At 31.6% G+C, this 8,702-nt stretch overlaps 1 long non-coding RNA gene across 1 annotated transcript; it reads right to left on the reverse strand.

Annotated features, from left to right (window-relative positions):
• Positions 1–5,223: 5,223 nt before the first annotated feature.
• Positions 5,224–7,560, reverse strand: LOC143081902 (uncharacterized). Its single transcript, XR_012980145.1, has 3 exons — positions 7,464–7,560; positions 6,411–6,482; positions 5,224–5,526 (listed from the first exon to the last, which is right to left on the reverse strand). It is a non-coding gene; the product is annotated as an uncharacterized LOC143081902 (long non-coding RNA).
• Positions 7,561–8,702: the final 1,142 nt, after the last annotated feature.

Consider the following 8,702-nt stretch of genomic DNA (forward strand, 5'->3'; position numbering starts at 1 on the left):
TTGATGCATGGGCCTTGACTTACTATAACTTTATATTGGTCAAATAAAAAAATAGACAAAGTCATTGTCATTTATTAACGAAATTATTCAATGCTTTTCTTGTTAGTGCAAACAGTAAAATCACAAAAATACTTCGAGGAAAAATCAAAACAGAATGTCTATAATCAATTGACAAAATCAAAAGCTCTAACGCCTCAAACGAAAGAATAACATCTTTAATATACCTGACATTTTCTTATATACACACACTTGTGGGTTGAACCTGGTTTTACAGCTGTATAAATCACTCACTTGTATGACAATTATACTGTTAACTCCTTTAGAATATGTTGCTCCTAAGAACCCATGAGGATAAGGGCAGATAGCCAAAAGTTCTTCTTCCATGACCAAATTGAATTGATAACTTATCGAAGAAGCAAATATTTTCCTATTTATATAATACAACTGCAAAACAAACAAAAAATAGTTTATATCTTCGCAGAAAAAAGGGAAACAACTTGATCGTTTTTGTAATGATATATATGATTACATGTGACGAGTGTACCAAAAAAACATTATCGCTCAACGACACACATTTGAAACCAAAATTGTCTTATTTCACATAGCAATATACTTGTAATGTTGAATTTTGTATGCTTGCCTATGGAACTACTATCCAACTACATTAACCAAAACAACTCTTACAAAATAACTCACCAAAGATATTTAGGCTAACATTTTTGTACACAAGAAGTACGTGACGTTTACAAAAGACGCATCAGTGACGTTCGAATAAAGGTATAAGGATACGGACTATAACAGTAAGATCTTCGTTTTGAAAAGTATTCATGACAAACAATTCTGAAATGTTTGCAAATTACAGCTAAGGTAAATCTTTAGGTGAGGATCTCCTCGCTATTCGAGCAATTCAAAAGTCTGTATTGTGGTTCCATGCACTACTATTTTCCCTAGGTATATACATGTACCCCCTTGCTATTCGTGCATTTCAAAGTTTTTTACTTTGTCCTTATTGCTGTTTTACACGTATTGTCATGTGTTTCTTACCTGTGTACACAACAACTCAATGTTGTTTTTTATTTTTTATTTACATGATTCGTGCATTATTGACAGTATTGACAAAATATAAAAAGTCAATTAAATATGTTTGGGTTTTTTCTTCTGAACCGTGAATTGGTACGTTAACAATTTTGGTTAATAACATTTACAATAACGAAAATAATTGAATGTGTACTTATTTTTGTAAAACATATAGAGGAGAAACTTTCTGCTCTTGATTACATTTAGTGAAATATGATCAATCTGGAAGCCACTATGACAGTACATCTACCATTTACATGATTTATAATTCTTACAACTCAATAATTATCGACCAATTAAATAACACTCACTAGGCTCTCATTCATATTCATAATGCCGGAAATGTTTCTGAATTCACGATTAAATCCGTTGTACGTATAAAGAAAACAAATTTGAAGAAATTCTGAACAGGATACTTAAATAAAGTAAGTGAAGTTTTGACTCCCCGAGGGTACCACAAGTCAGTACTTTTGTGTTGACTTGAGTTATTATTGATATGTTCATAAATATGGATCAACTGTCAACAAAACTTTGAATTTTTAAAATACTAAGGTTTTTCTACAGCTTGAATAGATTACCTTTGCCGTATTTGGTAAACATTTTAGGAATTTTTGGGTCGCAATGCTCTACAACTTCGTACTTGATTTGGCCTTTTTAATTTTTTTTTTATTTTTGCGTCACTAATGAGTCGTTTGTAGACGAAACGCGCGTACGGCGTATATATAAAATTTCAAATCCGGTATCTATAATTAGTTTATTTGAATAAAGTCTGACATCTACGGCATGACCATTTAAAAATACCACACCTGTTTTGTTAATCGTACAAATTAAAGTTGTTGGGTCCCGTCTGCTTATTATAAATAATACTCGGCAGAATGAACAATTCTTCTTATTTTGCGTCATCAAATTCATACACATGGCGGTCTTCCAGATTTGTTTGTACATCTTGTCTAAGTTACTGTTTTTAAAGTACTTCGGTACTGGCATGAATATACGGATTTTTTGTGTTATTAAAATTTGCTGTTACAAAATATTAGAAATGATTATAAATAAAGGAATGTATCTCCCTCATGCAAAAGTCTGATTCCTTTCACGGATTTGGCTATACTTTTTGGACCTTTTGGATTATAGCTCTTCATCTTTTATATAATCTTTGGATTTCGAATATTTTGGCCACGAGCATCACTGAAGAGACATGTATTGTCGAAATGCGCATCTGGTGCAAGAAAATTGGTACCGTTAATTTTATTACTACCACTAGGTCGATGCCTCTGCTGGTGGACTATTAGTCCCCGAGGGTATTACCAGCCCAGTAGCCAGTACTTCGGTACTGGCATGAATATACGGATTTTTTGTGTTATTAAAATTTGCTGTTACACAATATTAGAAATGATTATAAATAAAGGAATGTATCTCCCTCATGCAAAAGTCTGATTCCTTTCACGGATTTGGCTATACTTTTTTGACCTTTTGGATTATAGCTCTTCATCTTTTATATAATCTTTGGATTTCAAATATTTTGGCCACGAGCATCACTGAAGAGACATGTATTGTCGAAATGCGCATCTGGTGCAAGAAAATTGGTACCGTTAATTTTATTACTACCACTGGGTCGATGCCTCTGCTGGTGGACTATTAGTCCCCGAGGGTATCACCAGCCCAATAGCCAATACTTCGGTACTGGCATGAATATACGGATTTTTTGTGTTATTAAAATTTGCTGTTACAAAATATTAGAAATGATTATAAATAAAGGAATGTATCTCCCTCATGCAAAGCTCTGATTCCTTTCACGGATTTGGCTATACTTTTTGGACCTTTTGGATTATAGCTCTTCATCTTTTATATAATCTTTGGATTTCAAATATTTTGGCCACGAGCATCACTAAAGAGACATGTATTGTCGAAATGCGCATCTGGTGCAAGACAATTGGTACCGTTAATTTTATTACTACCACTGGGTCGATGCCTCTGCTGGTGGACTATTAGTCCCCGAGGGTATCACCAGCCCAGTAGCCAATACTTCGGTACTGGCATGAATATACGGATTTTTTGTGTTATTAAAATTTGCTGTTACAAAATATTAGAAATGATTATAAATAAAGGAATGTATCTCCCTCATGCAAAGCTCTAATTCCTTCCACGGATTTGGCTATACTTTTTGGACCTTTTGGATTATAGCTCTTCATCTTTTATATAATCTTTGGATTTCAAATATTTTGGCCACGAGCATCACTGAAGAGACATGTATTGTCGAAATGCGCATCTGATGCAAGAAAATTGGTACCGTTAATTTTATTACAACAAAATAATATTTGTCATTCTTAAGTTTAATTGTTAAACTGAAACTTTACTGTCGATGCTACAGTGAAGTATCCTTGTGAACTACTGTCTGATTGTCCAGAAGAACAATTACATTTTGCAATTTGTTGGGAAAAACATATTTCAAATACCGGCTGCGTCATATTTTATTTGGCCATGTAACCCTTTTTTCAATTTGACACTTATACCTCTTTTTTTTAATGAAAAGCCCGTTTGGCGTACACAATACAAGTCTGTAATCTACAACATGTTGAATTATTTTTTTAAAAATAAACAGATATTAATAACAATTCTCAACGTCCAACTATGACTTTCTCGAAAAGAACTGAAATTAGCAATTAATTGGACGACTAAATACTGTGGATTTATCCATATTCACTGTACACCAATTTTTGAGAAAAGTAGAACCACGAAATTTGATATACATGCACGTTTTCCTCAATTCACAAAAAAATGAATCCACAGTACCCAATATATCTTAGTGCAAAAGTGAACACAACTTACAGGATCGATGAACTGGGTGTTAAACGGTAGTCCCAGTCAGCTGTACCGGTAGGATTATTAAACTCAAACACTAAACTATATAAGCTAAGGATGATTTAACATTTTAATATTGGTCCTGTAGTTTCACATGATAAGATTTAAAAAAAGAATTAATGACAACGACATCAAGTGATTGGTATTTTATGTCTGGCTCACATGGCCTTACGTATTCCAATGGGGACATTTTTGGTAGAAGGTCAATTTGAATTAATTCAATTGATATACATATATTACGTAACGCAACAAAACGAGTCAATGCTTAGATAGCAATATACAGATGAAAAATAAAAAAATCTTTTGAATTCATTTAAACAGATTTCAAACTTACATTGTTCCAGCAGAAAATGTATGGTTACCAATTTGACCCTTTTGCTGTGTAGTACTTATATCTCCAGCAAAAATCGTTCTGTTATCAATGGGACTATTTTGATGTGTAGTACTTATGTCTATATAAAATAGATAATAAAATGTACAATGAATACACATCAATTGAAGCTGTACGGACCACGAATCCTTTGTCTAATATGCAACTTCAAATTCGTACGCAACATCTTTAATCGTCTGTTGTATTGACATTTACTGTTATTGAATTTACTTCCATAAAATTAAAGAAATCAGTTTAATTTAGCTAATGTATAGTTTGCGTACCAAATAAAAGCCTGGCAATTTCCATGAATTTTTAGAATGCATCACCACGTATGCTCTTTCTAATGAACATGCTCAAGATGGAACGGGCGCCTTGGGTTAAAAAACTGATGTAGAAATAACTAACGAAAACGTGCTCAACAGATGGACTTATTTAGTAAAAATAACTATCAGATGGTGTGATATTACTACCAATGAGACAACGCTAAGAAAAAGACCAAATGACATAAAAACTAACAAAAAGAGTTAAATGTACGGCCTTGAATAATAAAAACAAACCCTTACCGCAGAGTCGGCGATAAAAGACTCCGATATAACATATGTAAATCAATTCAGACCAGCAAACTTATGGCCTGATTTATTTATAGAATTAATAACAAAAGTAAAAAGAAACATACCGCAATACTCGCGATCGCTTATGACTCAGGAGAGGCACATACAGAATGTAATTGTTTTAGAATTTAACATGTAGTGTACAATACATCAATGAGACAGTTGTTGTAGCTTTGACAAAGATCTGTCTTTGCTCAAGTCTATTTCAACCCAAATTATGTGCTAATATGACATTCTGTTTCATATCACATTAAATTTGGCAAACAACATATTTACTAAGTGATAAATTGTACTTACAATCAAACACATTATCTTCTAGTAGATATTGTTGATCACCCAATGAAGAGCCATACACACATGAATATGATATATTAATATCTTGTTTAGTCAGATTTTGTATTACTAAGGTATATCCATCTGTTAAGATATTTCCATCATATTTTTTAGTCGGTCTCCATGTTTTGACATCTATAATTATTGTCCGTTGCTGTGGAGTGTACTTATCCCATCCTGCACTTTTAGGACAGCAGTTTGAAACATTGCAAACTAATGTCACATTTTGTCCATACTCTGTTATCTTTTTAAGAACTTTCCATTCTAAATTACCTACAATATTTGTTGTTTATGTTCTGTATAATTAAAGGGCTGCATTGTGCGTATGGTAACATGTAGACAATAAAAATGATTAGAACAAAATACTTATCTTCAACAGCTTACATAGTGTATGCAAGGCCAACACACTATGTGTTTGTCAAAACAAGAATCAAGTTATGTATTGTTATGTGAAAATTAAGATTTATAATGTGTTCTGCACACTGTTCCAATGCTTTAATTATTTGTGAAATGGACCTATATATAGATTGTTTCATTTCAATATAGGTATACGGCAGCAGGAAGTTAAGCAGGAAAGTTTCAAAAAGAAGTCTTATAGTGCGTTAATAAACTCATCGTCGTAAAGACCTAACAAACCCTTCAGTCGCAGCAAACAGCAAAAGGGTTTTTTTCTTGACCGTGACAATCGGATTATTTCAATCATTCATACCTTATTATACATTGATTAGAAATTAAGGAAACGAATTGAAATCATCTCATACAACATTTTTAATACTGGCGCAATGTTGCACTTGTCCAAGGTCAGGAATCGCTAGCCTTGTGTTCTTCTTGAAATAATTTCTATTTTTAAATATGGTTCATGGAATGTTTCGGAGATTGTGTTAAGTCTATTTTGTTGATAAAGTAAATATAACTGTTTATGGGCCAAATGGAGCCGGTCGCTGGGAGCGGTATTTTCTCGCAGTAAACTTTAAAGACTCATTTGTGGCCCTCGGCTACATTCTGCTGTTTGTATTTTTTTTTTATTTATCTCTTTAACACAATACCAATTTTTATTCTCTTCTCTACTTATTAAGAATATTTTTGTTTTGGCAATTTACTTTAAATCGGTATTCAGTTGGGTTAATAATATGTAAATATTGGTTTTATGTACTCACCTTGTACTAGTAGACATCTAGTTAGAATTATAAATGCTACCAGATACGTCATATCTGTAATGCTTCCTGAATCTAAAAAATACAATATTGCTTTTACTTTTAATAACCTGCAAAATGTAATTATGTTTGAGTGCTTCTTCTAAAATAACAAGGATAAAACATTACGGGATAAGTAAAAAGAAATGATGTATATTTGCTATCCGATTGAAATCAAATGAGTATTATATTCAATCATAATAGATTCATCGGGCATTCAAGTTCTTCCTCTGATTAGAAACAAATGAAAATAAATTCGTTAACAATTTTCTATCAACACAACCAGTGTATATATTTTTATCAATAAGTAAATCTACAGACCGACTGCTGTTATACAAATGCAGAAATGTCAAATTTAACCATCTGTTTTCCCTTCCTGTTTCACATTCTTCTCAAATAAAACTTAAAGAATCATAATCGTTTTAAGTAGTATTTTCATAGTCAACGTTTCAGTGCATTGTTTGCAGAAAGCCCCACTGATTTAAAAATCAAATAAAAATTTAAGTGAATTTTGATCATGATCCTATAACGTTTTGAAATCAATTTAGGGAAATAACGTGTAAATCAGATTTTTTTTTAATATACAGTGATTAAAACAATTGGAGCTTCCATCTTGCACATGCACAGAGAGTTGCCCTGTATTCGTCTGGCAAGAGAACGCATACTGAGTAGTCAGGTGTATTTGTGGATTTACAATACACGAACGCTACAAAATGATCTATATGTGCTATCTATTTATCATACATTATTGGAGTGGTCTACACGTTATCTTTTACAAAACATAATTATTCGTTTAAATTATCAAATGACATTCACCATATATACTCATCTATACTAGCATTTATAATTACTTAATTGATTTTCCGAATGCAGCATATTTTGTTTGTCCTATACTGACGCCATGCTACTGATTTTAGAACACACGACTTCTACCTGTTGTAACATATTTTAAACAGTCTGCTTTTTATACATGTTATAGAAGTAAAAGCTTATAAAAATATTTTTTCTGTAAAATACCTTAAACAATCAGTTTTTGCGACAACTTCTTCTTTTGTCTGGAGGAGCACATCATTCATTTGTCATAACTTCAAATTAACAAACAGGCTTTCGCCGCCATTTTGGAAGATTTAAAACCTCAATAACCAGGTAAAATGTGTATTTATCCTGACCTAAATAAACAATCAAGTAAAATAGTAAAGAATACACATATTGATAAGATCAAACTTTAAACAAATTCTTGTTAGTTTGGTCATTTAAATGATTTTTAGTTGACAAAGTACTTGACATCAAAATCTCATGTATCAAATGTTATGATATGCACTCGAATTGAAAAGAAAGAAACAAATGTTGTTTCAATTTTACCGTCGTTGATTTAGACGTTTATACCAATAGTCATTTTAAATGTTCACAACTTGACATTGTAACAAACAAAAACAAAACAAAAGTTCCAATAATATTAGTCATAAAAAGAAATATTGTATTGTTTTTTTTTAATACCGGAGACAGTAGAGAAAATCAGTTACCTTGATAACCTTTAGACAATATGATTTTTAAGGGAATCTACTGTGAAGATATTATCAACTTTGTAAACACTGAAACTTTATTTTTTAATGTTGTTTCTATTTAGCGAGGACGCTATTACAAATGAAATTATAAATTTACTAGGACCATTAAGCTAAATAGTTATAATAGCTGATTTAAAAAAGGACAAAATTGCAATATAGTTTTATCATTTCACAGAAAACATGTTCTATTTGAAAACAAATCTTAGAGAACAAACTTCGATGTATTTTTAAACTGGCTGTATATCTCTTTGGGTTATGCGTAAATTGTTTAATTTATATTTTCTATAATTTGGATAAATGTTTACAGTGTAATAAATCAAATATGAAAATTTGAGTCAAATCGGTGAACATAAATTTGACAGCTAGTGCCCTTTTAACAGTCATTCTGGTTGTAATATAAATCATGTGGCAAAATCTTTCTGTTTATTTATCATTTATTATAGATTAGCTCTTACTATCACATAACAAAATCTTTCATTGATTTTTGTATGTTGCCCATATCCAATACAGTTTGTATATGCAAAAATTATTATTTAAAAATTCATAACTATTTACTTTGGAATTCACAGCAAATCGTACGTTTGGAAAGAGTTGTCTCATTGGAACTCACACCACATCTTCCTATATCTATTTGTGTAAGTTAACTACTTTTTTTATTGGAATAGTTTTTTTTTAATACAATGCCTAGAGT

The sequence above is a fragment of the Mytilus galloprovincialis genome, chromosome 7 (assembly GCF_965363235.1).
Source record: "Mytilus galloprovincialis chromosome 7, xbMytGall1.hap1.1, whole genome shotgun sequence".
In the NCBI taxonomy this organism is placed as follows: domain Eukaryota; kingdom Metazoa; phylum Mollusca; class Bivalvia; order Mytilida; family Mytilidae; genus Mytilus; species Mytilus galloprovincialis.